The sequence below is a fragment of the Neomonachus schauinslandi genome, chromosome 10, assembly GCF_002201575.2.
Source record: "Neomonachus schauinslandi chromosome 10, ASM220157v2, whole genome shotgun sequence".
Lineage (NCBI taxonomy): Eukaryota > Metazoa > Chordata > Mammalia > Carnivora > Phocidae > Neomonachus > Neomonachus schauinslandi.
The window spans coordinates 113,739,041-113,756,510 of record NC_058412.1 but is presented as its reverse complement, the minus strand read 5'-3'; the positions used below and the strand labels follow the sequence as shown (position 1 = coordinate 113,756,510).

General features: G+C 45.2%; 1 protein-coding gene across 5 annotated transcripts in view; it reads right to left on the bottom strand.

The window, feature by feature from the left end:
* The window catches only part of RALY (RALY heterogeneous nuclear ribonucleoprotein), an 80,110-nt gene that overhangs the window by 44,590 nt on the left and 18,050 nt on the right, over positions 1–17,470 (bottom strand). For 4 of the 5 annotated variants that reach the window (XM_021688907.1, XM_021688909.1, XM_044918483.1 and 1 more), the window contains exon 2: positions 266–348. The exons of the other annotated variant lie outside the window; for it this stretch is intronic. The gene's annotated coding sequence lies outside the window, so the exon portion shown is untranslated. The remainder of the gene's footprint in view (positions 1–265; positions 349–17,470) is intronic. 5 annotated transcript variants of the gene reach the window in all.

The following is a 17,470-nucleotide window of genomic DNA, read 5'->3' as shown; positions in this document are numbered from 1 at the left end:
AAGCAGCTGGCAGAAGCCAGAAGGAATTGAGCCTGCTTTGCCTTATTCACCGCAAATGATCCCAAACCATCTTACGGCAGTTCCAAGAAAGCCAAGTTCAATTCTCCCCCCAGTACAGGAGCCTGCCTATGCTAGTCTCTCAGACATGGAGTAGGAGAGTAACAGCCTAGAAGTTACCTGTACTAAAGATAAAAATAAGCCCCAAACTAATTACCCTGTATCTTGGCCCAAGCTTGCCCAGAGTTTGCCCAAGACCCTCACTCACCAGTACCAAGGCTGAGCTCAGCCCACAATTTTCTCTTTTGGGTCACAGGGTCAGTACCAGCTGCCTCTGGGAACAAGGCTCACCTAAAACAGAGAGAGAAGTCAGTTAGGGTCCTGACAGGCATGAACTTAGGTCAGCACAGGCATTCCAAGTTCCTGCTCTCACATGTCTCGCATCTTTGCAAAAGACAGGTTGATTGGGTGCCTGGGTGGCTCAGTCGTTAAGCATCTGCCTTCGGCTCAGGTCAAGATCCCAGGGTCCTGGGATCGAGCCCCGCATCGGGCTCCCTGCTCCGTGGGAAGCCTGCTTCTCCCTCTCCCACTCCCCCTGCTTGTGTTCCCTCTCTTGCTGGGTCTCTCTCTGTCAAATAAATAAAATCTTAAAAAAAAAAAAAAAAAAAAAAGACAGGTTGATAATTAAATACATTATTTCAAGTTATGCTAAGTGCTATGAAGAAAAATAAACCAGATAAGAGAGGAAAGAATGACAAGGAGTGAGAATGAGGCCTATTTTAGATAAAATGATCAGGGAAACCTGGGGCACCTGGGTGGCTCAGTTGGTTAAGCATCTGTCTTCAGCTCAGGTCATGATCTCAGGGTTCTGGGATCAAGCCCCGCATGGGGCTCCCTACTCAGCAGAGAGTCTGCTTCTCCCTCTCCTTCTGCCCCTCCTCCCTGCTCGTGCTCTCTCTCAAATAAATAAAATTTTAAAAAAAAGATCAGGGAAACCTTCTCCAAGAGGTAACCACAAGAAAGAGACCTGAATGAAGTGAGGGAGTAAGAGCTGCAAAGATCTGAAGAAAGACTGTTTCAGAGAGGGAGAATACCAAGTACAAAGACCCCGCAGCAATCATAGGCAAGAATAAGCTTGTTATGCTTAAAGGAACAAGAAAGTCAATGTAACTAGAATGCGGTGATATAAAGAATGAGATACTAAATATATATGGAGGAATTAATTATGATCCCTATTTTACACCTGAGAAAACTGAGGCTCAGAGGTTGGGTGACTTGCCCAAGGTCAAAGTAAATCAGTGGCAGAACTGGGAATGGAGGGGCAGTTGGCTGGCTTAGTAGAGCATGCGACTCTTCATCTCGGGGTTTTGAGTTCAAGCCCCACATTGGGTGTAGAGATTACTTAAAATCTTAACAAAAAAGAACTGGGGGGGCACCTGGGTGGCTCAGTCGTTAAGCGTCTGCCTTCGGCTCGGGTCATGATCCCAGGGTCCTGGGATCGAGCCCCACATCGGGCTCCCTGCTCAGCGGGAAGCCTGCTTCTCCCTCTCCCACTCCCCCTGCTTGTGTTCCCTCTCTAGCTGTCTCTCTCTCTGTCAAATAAATAAATAAAATCTTTAAAAAAAAAAAAAAGAACTGGGAATGGAATTCAGGTCATCTAGACAACTCTGTCTCGATCTTGGGCCAGGTTCCTCCAGCTTAGATAACCCGGACCCCAGTTGGGACGAACTTTCAAGCACTCTAAAACTGGTCTCAGGTTTCTTTACTCATCCCCTCCTCTGTTGGTGAGGATGGTTGAAAAACAGAAATGGCTATATTACCTGGAATGTGGAATAGAGGAGACTCCAGGGTTAAGGAGAACAGTAGTACATGCCAAGCGCTGTTGTAAACCCTTTTTTATATTAACTCATTTAATCTGCACAACAATCTTATAAGGTTGCTGTGTTATTTCCCCATTTTACTACTAGAGAAATTGAGGCACAGATAAGTAAATTTGCCCCAAGTCACACAGCTAACAGAAGGCAGAGCTGAGACTTGACCCCAGAAAGTCCATCCTCTGGAGCTTGCCCTTCCCTCTTAACCATACTATATCAACTTCTGAAAAACAAAAGAAAAAAAAGGAAACATTCTCTAGTCATAGCCAATATGGCTCAGAGCCTCAATTACCCCCAGCCTGAAATCCTCTCCATTTACTTGCAGTCCAGGCTTCCTACTGAATATCAAATGAATGACTCTTGAGTCCCTCAGTTGGGTGGTTCCACACACTTCTCTAATCTCTAGCTACTGTGAGCAGAAAGCGATGATAACCATGACAATCGCCATTTAATAGCCACTAACGATGAATGTACCCTTTGAAACAGACTAGGTACCAGGCTAAGAATCTTACATGCACTATCTCATTTCAGACAAGAGAGTGACAGTTGTTCCAAGACATGGGTGAAGGGGTCTCTGCAGGGCTCCAGGCCTGGAGGCAAAGCAGCAAATACATGGAACTGAAGGATCTCTGTAGGCCCACGTCATAGGCCAAAGGCAGAGATACTAGGAGGTGAGCAGTAAGGGGAATAGACTATGAGCACCTCCAATTCAATATGTCAACAAACTGAACTCATCTCCTCCTCTACAGTTCAGCAAATGATATAACCATTCTTACAAGTACTGAGACTCTAAATGTTCATACTCTCCAACCTCTCCTTTCCTCATGCCCCATTCCCACAACTGCCAAGTCCTCATGCGTTTTTTCGTTATTGTTCTAAGAGCTCTACATACAAACAGTTCTTCTTTATTCCCTACTGTGACAACTTCCTCTTGATTCAGGATCTCACTATCTCTTGCCTGCAAGGCTGGAATATTTCTTAAAATTTACTGACATTATAAGGACAGACTGTTACAGTAGCCTCTTCTCTGGTCTTTCAGTAGTCTACCCCTATCCCTTCCTGCTCTAACCACTGAGTGCACACTGCCAGACTAATGTTCCCAATGCCACTCCCCTGCTCAGAAAAGAAAAATGAAAAAAGTCATGGCTCCCAATCACCTCAGCTTTGCTAAGTATGCCTTCATCTGGTCATCATCTGCCTTACCTCTATCATGGGCTTTCCAGCTCTCATCCTTTTGTCCATGCTGTTGTTACACTTGGAATGCCTGTCTATTTGTACATATTCAAATCCTTCTTAATCTTCCAAGGCCTAGCAAATCTATAAAGTTATCCTGAACCCTTTTTCTCACCACTCTCTGTCATATTCTTGAATCATCTCTGTGACTACACCTGGCTCTGGCCTCATCATCAGCTTAAGCCTCAAAACCAGTTCCTCTGTTCCTTCTTGTAAAGATTCCTGCTGGTTCCAGAGAATGAAGACCTACTCGGTTAAGATTTCTCTTCTCATTCTTGCTACTCTTACTTTACTCGGGATCTATCACCTAACAAGGGACCTTGGTTCTAATCTGAGCCTCAGATTTCTACAAAATGGAGATACAATCCCCATCCTGATTATAGGACAGGGATTTTGTGAGAATCATTGCAGTAACAGAAGAGGAGGTGGGGGAAGAGTTAGGATGGGAGATTCCAGGCCAGGTCTTTAATAGCTCTTTCTTTCACTGCAAAACACTGAGCATATTTATAGAAGCCTTCTAGCCAATCAATCGAAAAATACTTCCTGGGCGTGGTTGGTCATGGTCACAGCTCTAAGTTAGGGGTTACAGATGGCACAGGGATGAGTAAGAACAGTTCTTATCCTTAGGCTCCTTGCATTCCAGGGTGTGGGACTATGTGAACTTCCTGCAAAAGGACTACTACTAATATTAGGCTGGATCCAACAGTACAAAGAGTGCTCCACGTATTGTAAAAATGAAGAAATCAGGCTGACTGGAGGTGGCCTCAGAAGTTTCACAGGAGCAAGGACTTAAGCCAAGCCTTGATGCAGAATGACAGAAAGACACATGCTACTATGCACCAAGCACTGGGCTAGCTGTTATGAGGTTAACCCTCACACTACCCTCTGAAGAGGTGATGGCGTGCCCATTTGATATCCAAGGTAACTGAATATGGGCAAGGTTAATTGTACCATTTAAGGTCAAACAGCCAGTAAGTAGCAGAGCTAGGATTTGAACACAAGCCTGCTTTACTTTACTCCAAAGCCTATATACGTTTACTTACTTACTTTATGATCCAGAGGACCAGATAAACTCTAAAGTTCTTTCTACCTTAAAAATCCAATGATTTGGGGCACCCAGCTGGCTCAGTCAGAAGAGCATGAGACTCTTGAGGTCAGCGCTTGATCTCAGGGTCATGAGCTTGAGCCCCATGCTGGGTATAGAGATTACTTAAATAAGTACAACTTAGAAAAAAAAAATCCAATGATTTGAATGGGGGAATAGGGGAGGAGGTCTACTGCTGCTAATGTCTTCCCCATAAGACTATAATTTTATTGGCAGGTTTAGGGTCTTATTAACTGGAATAGCCTAAGTATCTGACACAGAGCCTGGCAGGTTATACTTAGAAGACACTGTGAGTGAATGAATGAGTGAATAAGCACCTTCCCCATGAACCTTTGTTCTGAGGTCTAGAAGTAAGGTCCAAAATCTCAAGCTCCACGTTATGACTCTCGGCCCCAGCATCTTTAATACCAGCTATCTACTAATCTGTTGTTTGAAGGTTCCCTTTTTCCATTCTTGTTTTCAGGAGTTAAGGGAGAGGTGGGGAGAGGTGAGGAGAGAAAAGGATAAGAAGGGAAATTGGGTGGATAAGAGAAAAGAGAGGGAGAGGAAAAGGGTGAAAGGAGAGAAGGTAAGGAAGGAGACAAAAAGGAAGGAATTGTCTGAGGCACAGACTTTGGGAAAGGTTTCTTTTCTGGTACCAGAACCAAGGATTTGTTTGTTTTTTAAAGAGCAGCCAAAGAATTCCTCTTTATAAATTTCAAATGAAGAGAACCTGCTTGTCCAAAACCCCAGACTAAATCTACCAGGAGGAGGTACAATGAAACTCCTCAGGGTTCCAATCCTCAGTTCTTAACCACTATCCTGCCCCAGCTCAACCTTCACCTGGTTTAGGCTAAAGCTTGCAGAGGTCAGAAGACATACCAGTTCTTCTGATACTCCTCTGCTCCTCCTCCAAGGGTTATTCCAGGCTAGTGAGCCTTGGGAATCCAACCTTCCTTATGGATGAGGAGACACTGACATCCTCTGGATGCTTCACCCCAGCTCCCTGTCATGAAAGTTTTGTTGAACCCTAAGGGAAAAAGAATTACTCCCTTTCTGCTGAGTTCCTCAAATGTGTGTGAAAAAATTGTGGTGAAGATGTGGATGAAGGCAGCAAGGTCCCTTCAGAACTCTACATCCTGAGTCCTAATACAGCTTAACCTTCTTTAGGTCTGATCTGCAAATTATACACTCATACTTCTTCTTCCTAAATTAGTAGAGAAAGCACTGGGCTGAGAGTCAGAAAACCTAACAGCTAGTTCGAGCTCTACCTCTGATTCGCTGTGTGACCTTGGACAAGTCCTTTCGCCTTCCTGGACATTAGTTTCCGTATCTGTAAAATGAGGGAGCCAGCATCTACTCTTCTGAAGAATCTTTTGAGGGATCAAGAAGACTGGCAAGGACAGTAAATTTATTTGGTTTTATATGAATGGTAAAGAAAGAATGAGGGGATGGTCTCTTAAGAAAGAAAGAAAAAGGGCTATACCACCTTTCAGTTGAAGGGCCTGCTCTGAGTGAAAGGATTAGGAAGAACTGTGGCAGACAGGCCACTGTCCGTACCTCCATCAAATGAGAGGCGTCAACCAAGACTTAAAACAACTCATGAACCACATGCACGTAAATCCCAACAGGTCCAAGTACAGAGAAAACAAGAACCACTAGAAGTCACATATTGCTCAGGAAAAGAACAAGTAGTAATAATCAATTCAGTGGTGAAGAGCTCAGACTCTAGAATCAGACACCTGGATTTGAATCCTACTCTGTCTCTTAACTACCTTTGTGTCCTTAGGCAAGGTACTGACCTTCTGTGCCTCAGTTTCCTTCATTTATTAAAAATGGTTCCTGCTTTGGGGCGCCTGGGTGGCTCAGTCGGTTAAGTGCCTTCAGCTCAGGTCATGATCCCAGGGTCCTGGAATCAGAGCCCCACGTCAGGCTCTCTGCTCAGCAGGGAGCCTGCTTCTCCCTCTCCCTCTGCCTGCCGCTCCCCCTGCTTGTGCTCTCTCTCTCTGTCAAATAAATAAAATAAAATAAATTTTTTAAAAAATGGTTCCTGTTTCATAAATGTTTTATTGGGAAAAATAAATGAGACAGCATGGGAAAGCCCACACCTAAGAGCCTGGCAAAAGTGACTCAATGATAGGTATTGTTATTCCATGTAAGTACCACAAAAGGATGAATCAGAAGCAATAAAAAGGCCTAGGAGGAAAAAAAAGAAATGCACATTTGCCATTACCTATTACGTATCATGCCCTATGCCCAAAGCCTTAATTATTTTCATTTATTCCTAATAACCTTTTGAGGTCAATAAAATGATCCCTATCTTACAAGAGGAAACTGAGCCTTGGAGAAATAACTTGTCTAATACCACACAGCTAGGAAACAGAACTTACTGGAACCAAGGTCTGACTCCAAAGACTGTGTTCTTTCTACTATATACCTTGTACTTTCTCATGCTTAAAAATAAGAAGACCCTGCCACTACATATAGGCACCAATAATAAAATTTTAGGAAATGGACCAAATTCTCCCATTTTGTACGTGATGAAGCAACTACTGGTTTTGCATGCCTGGGAAAAAGATGGGCAGGGGTCGAATGCAAGCGTACCATCAAGATCCAGACTTGCAGGCCTTGGCTTACCAGACCTTCCCAAGGGGCTCTCAGCCAGTTGTTGCAGTAAGAGAGGAGAGAGGGACTATTCCCAGACGGGATACCATACCCAAAAGGATAATGTTCTAAGTCTATATCAAACAGTCAAGAAGCCATGAGAGGTTCAGCCTGGGCTGAACTCAAATACCTGATCAAAACACCTAATACTGGGAGGGAACACAATGCTAGGAACACCTTTACAAGACTCAGTATGTACTGTGTCCTGCATTGCAAATTGTCTCTATTTCTGGGAAGCACTTTATTATGGCCCAGATGACCACAAGTCAGTCTGAAAAGAAGCACTCATTTCCTTAGGTCAGGCCATTATTTTGGAGCATTCCAACAACAACATCATCAACATCATCATCATCATCATCCAGAACAAGTTCTACAGGAGTACACAGAAACCAGGAACTACAGCTTGCAACTAGGGGAAAGGAGCCAGGAAATGAATTAAGAGAAGATCTGGGGAAGAAGTGAGTCCTAGACATCAAAGGCTTTTGGGAGGGTGGGGAACCAAGCAAAAGGCCTGGGACAAGAAAAGGGAGTGCTTCAGGGGGCTAAGGAAAGATTTTGATAGAAGAAATCATCTCCTACATTTGTAAACCAAAAAAAAAATTTTTTTTTTAAATAGCATGTCCCTATCGAACCCTTGCTGTTTAAAGAAGACTCTCCAAGGCCTACAGGAAGACTGAAAAAAAAGTGATATTTTCCCCTGGAGAGGGGAAGGAAAATAGAAGTTGGGTTCTCTAGGACTCTGGGGTGGCAACCAAGGCAAGAATGAGCAGCGCCAGGAAATAATCATAGGATAACAGCTCCAAGTACAATCAGACAGGGCTCACCTGCAGGTGGCCTCAAACCCACTTCTGCTCTGATCAGCACTTGAGGGTGCACAACTGCCCACATCCAGCAGGGAATATAAGATTAGCCACTGAGCAAAAAGCCTTTGTCCTAGGAGCCATGCTTGTCAATTTATTTGTTAGTTCTTTTCCAGCTGCACCCTAACCTCTTGGCCTCAAAATGAACTGCCTCAATCCTTGTGAGGCCTGCTTTTCCCCGCCTTGACCAAACCCATGGTCTTTTTTTTTTTTTTTTTTTAAGATTTTATTTATTTATTTGACAGAGACACAGCGAGAGAGGGAACACAAGCAGGGGGAGTGGGAGAGGGAGAAGCAGGCTTCCCTCAGAGCAAGGAGCCCGATGCGGGGCTCAATCCCAGGACCCCGGGATCATGACCTGAGCCGAAGGCAGACGCTTAACGACTGAGCCACCCAGGCGCCCCTAAACCCATGGTCTTACAGTTCTACCAGACTCCTCCCACTCACAAGGATACCTGACATTGACTCTTGTGACTGACTCTATTGTGTGGCTGCCTATGCCCAGGCATAATTAACCAACTGGCTGTGGTTTGCCACTGGGGCTAAAAAGATGACTCACAATATCATAAAAATGCAGCCAGGTCACAAAATAGTTCAGTAAAACCCTCCTCTACTCCCCAGCAAAGACAGGTGTCAGGATGCCCAGCATATCACAAAAGGAGGCCCTCAAGGGCAGCTGGTTTCTTACTGACAGGTGACGTTAGGGCTCCTGAGCTTAGTCCATGTCCGTGTATGAGAACATTATTTATGCCATAAATAGATGAAACTCAATCCAGGCAGTCTCTAGGCTGCCTGGAGGAATGTCCAGAGAATACAACAGATGCGCAAGACAATCATTTCTTGCCTCTGAATTTTCTTAACAGCTAACAGCACTTCTCCTTCCTCAGCTGAAGCTGTCTCCAGTTTCCCCCTCCTCCTTCCCTAGAAGAACCAACCCTGCAGGAATCATCAAGGGAGGCACCAGTAATTACTGTTTTCTTTTCTCCATGCTAATGAGACAGTTGGATGGTTCCCCTCCCCACCTCCCTAGCTGGAAGGGAGAATCTAAGGCTTTATAATCTGTAACCCACACACCAAAGCTTGGGCCAGACCGTGCCTCTGCAACTGAACTGTGTAGACGATGGCTTTCTGTCCCCAATGAGAACAGAGCTGGAAAAGGCCCCACCATTTTAGAAAAGGCAGACCAGAGTGGCAAGAGGATCTGTCCAAAGTCACAGAAGGAAGTCCATGAAAGGGCCAGATTGCTACTCCCAATCAGGACACTTCCCACATCATCCAGACTTCTACAGTACAGAATGACTTTGGAAGTGTCCTCAATGTGGAGCCAGGAACTCCAAGTATCAAGATCACATACTGGTTTTGTTTTTTGTTTTGTTTTTACAGAAAGAACATATGCAAGCATTTGAGTGGGGGTGAGGGCGGTGGAGGAGCACAGGGAGAGGAAGAGAGAATCTTAAGCAGGCTCCAAGGCCCGTGTGGAGCCAGACACAGGGCTCAAGCTCACGACCCCGACATCATGACCTGAGCAGAAATCAAGAGTCAGATGCTTATCCAACTGAGCCACCCAGGCACCCCTACACATAATGATTTTGAAAAAGTACTTAAAAAGCAACAACAGGGACGCCTGGGTGGCTCAGTCGGTAAAGGGGGCTGCCTTCGTCTCAGATCGTGATCCCAGGGTCCTGGGATCGAGTCCCGCGTCGGGCTCCTTGCTTGGCGGGAGTCTGCTTCTCCCTCTGCCTGCTCTGCCTGCCATTCCCCCTGCTTGTGCTCTCTCTCTCTGACAACTAAATAAATAAAATCTTAAAAAAAAAAAAAAAAAAAAGGCAACAACAATGTTCTGTAGATAGGGACTCAGCCCCAAGAATCTCAGTTCTGGGATGGAAAGGCAGGATCCCAGCGCCAATGCCAATTTTACCCCAGATATAATGCCAATTTTACCCCAAAATTAAAATCTCAAGTAGGTGGTCAGGCAAAAAAAGAATCTGTACATTTGGGGGCTCCTGGGTGGCTCAGTAGTTAAGCGTCTGCCTTCGGCTTAGGTCATGATTCCAGGGTCCTGGGATCGAGTCCCACATCAGGCTCCCTGCTCGGCGGGAAGCCTGCTTCTCCCACTCCCCCTGCTTGCGTTCCCTCTCTCGCTGTCTCTCTCTCTCTATCGAAAAATTTTAAAGGATTTTAAAATCTAAAAAAAAAAAAAAAAAAAAAAGCATCTGTACATTTTAGCTGGGATTCAGTTCAGTTACGTGCAGACTACAAATACCAAGGGTGGGATCCAAAGTTAGCCTTAAAAATGAACTTCTGGTCTGGTGGCTAAAGGAGGTCCTGAGGATAGTACACTTGGACCTCAGTCTTGCTAGTCCAATCCTCGTATGTCACAGATGAAGAAACTGAATCTAGGAAGCTTCAGAGGAGAGGACCCATGGTGAAGCAGCAGGAGTGAAGGATGTTACAGCCTAGAGCTAGCAACGGCCTGCCTGGATAGTCCCGGTCAAAAAAAAAAGGAAGACAGGGTCTCTGGGAAGAGCCGGCACTTGCAACGGCTGCATTGAGAAGAAAACGGCTGGAATAATTTGTAGAATCTAACAAGGCTTATTTTTTCAGCCTGAAAACCAGCTCCTGTCAGCCTCTAAAACCTCTTTCCTTTCCCTCTCACTGTCTATCCTAGCTCTATCATTTCAAGTAGGAATCAGCAACTCCAATCCAGTCCTTGAACTAATTCTGACTCCAGGCAGGAAATATTTAAATCAGTCTTAGCTGCAACCTCCATCCCCTACCCACAGGGCCTGGATATCAACACCTTCTCCCTATTTGCTACCACAGAGTTGACACTGGGCTCCCTGTGCTATTCCAGGCCACTGCCAGTGCTGACCACCAGACTTCACCTTCTAGAGGTCACAAAATCACGTGACTATTCTATAAATGGGCCTAAGTCCATGTGGTAACCCCTGCCTTAGTCACCTAACAACTCAGGCCCTCCAAGGACTAAAGCCTAGCTCTGAATCCCAGGCCAGATTTCCCCATCGGTTGCCACTCTCCAGACACTGCCTAGGAACCTGAACCTGCACTTGAGTTTGCTGCCCTCCCTACCCTTCGGCAGGGAAGGCAGCATGGTACGGTGGAAATAGCATGCAGACAGACCTGGGTTTGAGCCCTGGCTCTGTCACCTACACTGCATATCCTTAGGCACTGCTCCTTAACTGCTCTTGTGTATCCTCTTAGAGCTCTCATCACTGTTTACCTGTCTCTGTCCTCTAACACTCTCCCCTACTTGGGAACAAGGAATATTTGTTTCCCCATAACCTCGATGAGTCAGTCACTGTCTACTGAATGATCCTCTAAAACTAAGTTCCCACTGTCTGTAAAATAGGGATAATATCGCCGATCTCAGAGTTGTGAGATAAATAGGAAAAAGTCCGTAAATTGCCTGGATCAGCACCTTCCTCTACTGTATCATGGATGCCCAGGGCCAAGTGTTTGCCTGTACTGAACTAGACTGCCCATCCTAGAGACACCATGCCTTGCTGAACCTCTAGGACCACATGGACCTGACCTCCAGAGCCTGTTCCACTCCGGTAATTAGACTGAGTGCCAGGTCCTGGGACCTGCCAGTAAAAACAGCTAGAGATAGGACTACTTTCCTCACAGTCAAAGGCAATGAATTTCAAGTAGATGAAGTGTGGGAATATACTAATATTTTAGATTGCAAGGAGGGAGGGAACATGGGGGAGGGGGGTGAGGGAAGGTGTGCTCTGAAGTTGGGGTCTTAAGAGAAGAAATCTCAAATTCCAAGAAGTGGCTAAAGTCATCTGTACTGGAGCCTACAGAAGGTCCAGAAACATGAAACAAAGCGGCCGAGGTCACATAGTAAGCTAAAGGGAAGTAAGTCTGGAACCCACCACTGCAGTCTCCCCATCTAGTGTTTTTTTCTATCCTATAGAGCAGATGCACAATGTTCTAGAAAAAGGGGAGGCATAGGGGATACAGTGTAGTGACAGGGAGCAACTCATAAGGGATGTCAAGTGGTACTTATGCAGTTTCTGGCTGGGAGAGGGAACTGAGAAATAAATCCAGCCTTTGGTTTTACAGAGGCCTAATATGCTCTGGAAGCTGAAGGGCAGAAGTTCAATGTGGCTAGAACAAGTGTGAGCAGTTAAGGAAGAAAAAGGGTAAACAGTGTCCTCAAAGAATCATGAGCCCCTCTCCCAACAAATTAGCAGCTACTCTGGGTGATCAAAACCCTCTTGCCCACCCATCCCCAACTTCTCAACTCAAACTATGTTCCAGATTTGAGGATATGTGTCTTTTCCATTAGAGGGAGCTCAGACTTATAAACTGCAAGTGAAGCACAGAGAAGTGGCAGAGCTCTGCACCAAGTGGAAGAATTCTTTGTCCTATTTACCATATTCACCTGAACTTCTGACAAGTTAAGTGATTTGTCCAAGGTCACACAGCTAATAAGGGCAAACCAGGACTTGTTGGTATCCTGTGTCCTTTTGTGACCATGGTAACTTTCAGCAAATTTGACCTTTATAAAGTTTTGAGAGGTGGGCAGGGCTAGTGACTTCTGCTAAATCATGCCGTCCCTTCTGAAAAGTCTCATTTGGGAAACCTCCAATTCATTTCAGGCCTAGTCTCTTACAGAACTTTCATAATTACCTTCTAACTCAGAGGCCAGCAAACTTTTTCTGTATCGGGCCAGATAGTAAATATTTTAGGTTTTGTGGGCTATAGCAGTCTCTGTAGTATTCAACTTTGTCACTGTACTACGAAAACACTCAGAGAGGAACAAACAAGTGTGCTGTACCTCAGTACAATTTTATGCAAAGAGGCAGCAGACTGGATTCAGCCCACAGGCCATGGTTTGCTGACACCTGTTCTAACTAATCTACTGTCTCTAATCAACCTGTCTCCCAATCCATCATACACACTCCTATGGCAAGCCCTGTACCATGGATCCCCTTTGCCTACAAGATAAAGTTTAAACTCTACCCCCACCCTCTACCATATCGTTCCCCTGCACACTGTACTCCAATTACAGCAGACTATCACCCGGCAACTTCCTACCTTTCCCCCCTGCTATTCCCTGACACCCGCAATGCCCTCCATTCCTCTGTCAATAATACCTATTCAGGGACAAGTTCAAACGGCAACACCTGTGAAAAGTCCTTGCTTGCCTTAATTAGCCCTCTATATATGGCTGTCCCTCACCCACCACCGCCTCCCCACTCCCCCACAACTGTCAGCCTCATAGGGGCAAGCACTGTGTCATAGTCAACTCTGTATCCTTTGCAGTACCTAACATAGCACCCAGTCTCCGCTGACTGAACAGGCTTGGTTTCTAGGCCCTTTGAAGGTCACTAGAACATGGGGACCTTTGTTTCTAACAGAATACTCACAGCATCAACAGAGCCTTCAGTCGGCTTCAAGAGCTGCCCCCCACCTCCCTTTTGTATTCCTCGGCATTGGCCAGGTAACTGGTTAAAACCAAGCATTTTACTAGGTGGTTCTAGCCTGTGCTCAGATATGTGAAAAGAGGGATCTTATTTTCAAACCTCTGGCCCTGACCTCAAACTGTATCCTTAATATCAGCCATAAACTGATCCCAGACACATATTTAGCCCTAGATCAGGAGACAGCCTTCTAACAAGCACAGATCCCTGGTCCTGAAGGCAGGGGGTTTCACCCAGGGAAAGGCTCAGGGCATGCAGTCCAACCTCAAATGAAGAGGAAACTCAAAATATGTGGTAAGAATCATCAGGAGCATCACCTCTGCAAAGGGATCTCTACTGAGACTAAAGGTCCTGGGCAAGCCTATAGCCCACAAGTACGGCTATCCTAGCTCGGGGAAGCTATGAGGTCAAAGACTAAATTGCTGATGGGAAAAAAACAAAACAAATACACAAAGAATTTTTCTCCTAAGCCCAGAACGGAACAACATTCCATCTGGGTAAGTGAGCTTGTCACAGGCATGGGGTACTTAGCGTATCTGCCATTCCAGGATTACTGCTGTCAAATTTTAATTAGGGTAATTAGAGTTAAAAATGTAATTTCATTTCAGGGGTATTTTGAACAGATTCCATTAATTTCTTTTTTTGAAAGAACACAGAAAGGAGGGGCAGGCTGAGTGGAGCAAAGGATTTTGCCATGGGAGAAGCGAAGCCATGTGCCTGGGCCAGATGAGCTCTCAAAACACTGCCCAGAACGCTGAGCACACACCTGTGCAGGCTTGGCCCGGAGGACAGAGAAAGCTCTTCAGCTCTCTTCCTTAGTTCCCTCCCTGAAACTAAGTTTCAGTCAGCATCTGCTAATAAATCTACCTCCTTCTCCCCAACTCCTACTCCTGTATTACTGCCATTCAGCAGCTACTATTACAGCCCCAAGTCTGGCAAGGGGCACGAGCTTAGGGCTGACAATCTGATTTGCTACATGTTAGGGAATGCATTAATGTCCACCCCTTTGTCAGGAGTTCCTGGTCACATTTTTAGGCTTTTCTTTGTGCTAATTCCCTAGTCTAGAGCGACGCTCCCTGCCTTGCCTGCCTCAACTTTTCCTCTTCCTTCAAAGCACAAATCAAAGTTATCTTCCCCAGGAAAGCTCTCCTTCGTGCCTGTAATCCCAGATTCCCTTGCACATGCCTCCATTAAGGCATACACAGAATACTGTGGTTTGTTTCCTTGTTTGACTCTTGATGCTAGATTGTGAAGTCTTTCATGGCAGAGACTGGATCTTCATATGGGAATCCTTAGGCACTAGCACAAGCCCTGACACGTCGGAAATACTCAATAAATACTTGCTGAATGACCAACAACAGGGGCAATTGGGTCTGACCACAACTGGTAGCTAAGCATGTTAAGCCCTCACGGACTACAATGCCTACAAATACCCAGTCATGAGTTCCTTCCCCCTCCTTGCACAGGGCCAGTTTAGAAACCTGACTTTGCACTCCATGCAGGAGGAAGTCCTCCCACTGATCCCAAATGATGATTGATCTCTCCCATGAGAGCCTGCTTATTCCTTAAGGACCTTGGAAAGGAGATGAGAAAGCAAAAGCAAGCAGAGCATCTCCCCCCATTCTCTTCATCAATGATTTTAAAGAATTTCCTCCAGTCTTTGAAGAGCTCCAGGGAGAGGGCCCGAGCTCCAGTTCAACCTGCGGAAAGATAAAGGATGGCCCTGGTAGAAAGCACTTCATCAGCTTGGAATCTGTGCTGCAAATGCTCAGAAATGTTGTAATGTAGTACAATAAAGAACACGCAATGTGACATAGAACAGCCAAGTCATTTCACTTCTCTGAGCTTCAGCTTCCTTTTCAGACCTATCCCAGTAGGTTACAGTAGGAGAAACATACAAAGGGGATTTAAACCAGTATTTAACACTCAGTAGGTATTCAATAAATGACTTTTCCATCTGAAGAAGGCACCTGTACTATGTACCTAGCATCATATTATGTTTATAAGTTGACAGAGGTGAGGAAAAGATATCAAAGGGGGATACAAGGTAACCATTTCTGTTTGCTCAGGGCAGCCCTGCCTGCCGGGTCCAGGGGAAGAGGGACTGTTGTGTTGACCAGTATAACCAGAGCCACTTCATGGGAATCAGATTCTCCTTAGCTAGGAGCACTCCTATAGCCTCCTCCCAGGCTCCCCAGGCCTGGCTGCAGGCCCATTATCGATCCATTTCTAATTAGGACCTGTGTCAGTGCTTCTGACAGAAGGTCAGGGCCTAGGCTGCCTCTGCTGGCCTCTGGCCAAAGCCTGAAATGCTCTGACCAGGGTAGACCCAGAGAACCACCACTTCTGTGGCAGAAAAGAATACCAGACTGAACTCATCATAAAGCAGCATAAAATTTTAGAGCTGAAAGGGTCCTTTACGAGCATGAGCTTTGTTGTATTATAGGTGAGAAAGCTGAGGTCCAGAAAAGAATCTGTCCAATGTGGTACAAAAAAGATCTTGATAATTGCTTCCCAACCTGGCTACGCAACAGAAGGACTCTGGGAACTTGTTAAAAATATAGTTTTCTAGGCCCCACCCCAGAGAACCTGATATGGAACATATGCAGTGGCTCTGTCTCTTTTGCTAAGTAGATGATCATCTTCCAATAAAAGTGAACCCTGAAATCACAGGACCAGTTTGCAGCTAGGTTCAAATCCACCTTGCGTCATAATAGTGCCATTTAGAAGCAACCCTCTGTTGTCTGACCCAACCATAACAAGGTTATTCTAGGGGCCTCAGAAGTATCTGTCATAAATGGTTCAGACTTCTAACAGTCCACTAGTGTGGCTGTCGGCAAAGACATTTCCTTTCAAAACTAGTTTGAAACTAAAATGTCTCTTATAAAGATTAGAAATACCCAAGGAGGGGATAGCAGGGAATTGTGGGAAATGGTGTGGTACTGAGTGTGAGACATGGGGAATGGGGAGATGTTGTCTGTGTACAGGGGAGGCCTTGTGTGGATACGTAAGGAAACTGTGGTGTCTGAGGCTTGCAGGTACCTCCGTAACACATACAATTCTGAGCACCTGGTTAGAGAAGAGTGGACAGGGAATATTGGAGGATAAATGTGTGGGTACATGGCAGGAGGAGGAAGTAGATAACTTGAAGATGTAAGGGAGATAATACAGATTTGTATGGAAAGGAAGCAATGTGTGCACCTTTGTGACTCAATTTTGTGTCTATGTATTGCAAAACATATGAACTTGTAGGGACAGGAGGGAGTGTGTGTGGCCTAGACACTTGTATGCATAAGAAAACAGATCCATGAGCATATCTGACTCATCCAGCCCTAGCTTTGCCTAAAGGCTCGTACCACTCAAGGGCAGGCCTGTCTGCAGAAATTTCTCATTAAAAATGACATTATGAGGGCGCCTGGGTGGCTCAGTTGGTTAAGCGACTGCCTTCGGCTCAGGTCATGATCCTGGAGTCCCGGGATCGAGTCCCGCATCGGGCTCCCTGCTCAGCAGGGAGTCTGCTTCTCCCTCTGACCCTCCCCCCTCTCATGTACTCCCTCTCTCTCAAATAAAAATAAATTAAAAAAAAAAATCTTTAAAAAAAATGACATTATGACAACTACTAAAAAAAAAAAAGAAAAATGGTAACACACCCCCCAGCATCGTGGCAGGTTAAAAAAAAGTCAATGCCAATAAAACACGACAGACATGTAAGAAGCAATTATGCCACGATTATTTCTCAGCTTCACAAGGGGAGGTGTTTATTTGGAGTTAAATATTGTATAGCTGATTCACATCTCAACTCAAAGGACTGGATTTCCTGGGTAACTTGGGAAAGAGGGCAAGAAAGAATAAAGTAGGTAGAGAAAGGTAAACAACAAAGTTTAAAAAGGGGGGGGGAGGACTGGAGAAATGGGAAGATGAAAGAGAAAAGGTTGGGAAAAAAACAAAAATAAAAGGCAAGTAGGTTACAAGAGATAGGGAGAAGGGAAGGCAAGAAGAAAGAAAAAAGGTAGAAAAGACAGGAGAGAATTTCCTTTAGGCTGGCACTTAGCACGCTCTATAGCAGGATTTCTAGCCAAGGGGATGATGGGTGGAGTAGGTAGGTGGTAGGGCCTGATCTCTATACTTCCTCATTGCTTTTAGTACAACCATTCCCTCCATCAGGAATGTTCTTCCCACCATCTTTGCCAATTTGAACTTCTAAATCTTCAAGAACTTTTTCAAAGGCTACCAGCTTTTAGAAGCTTCCAAGATTTCTCCCAGTTAGAAGTTAGCTCTCAAGAACTCCCATAAAACTTCCACAGC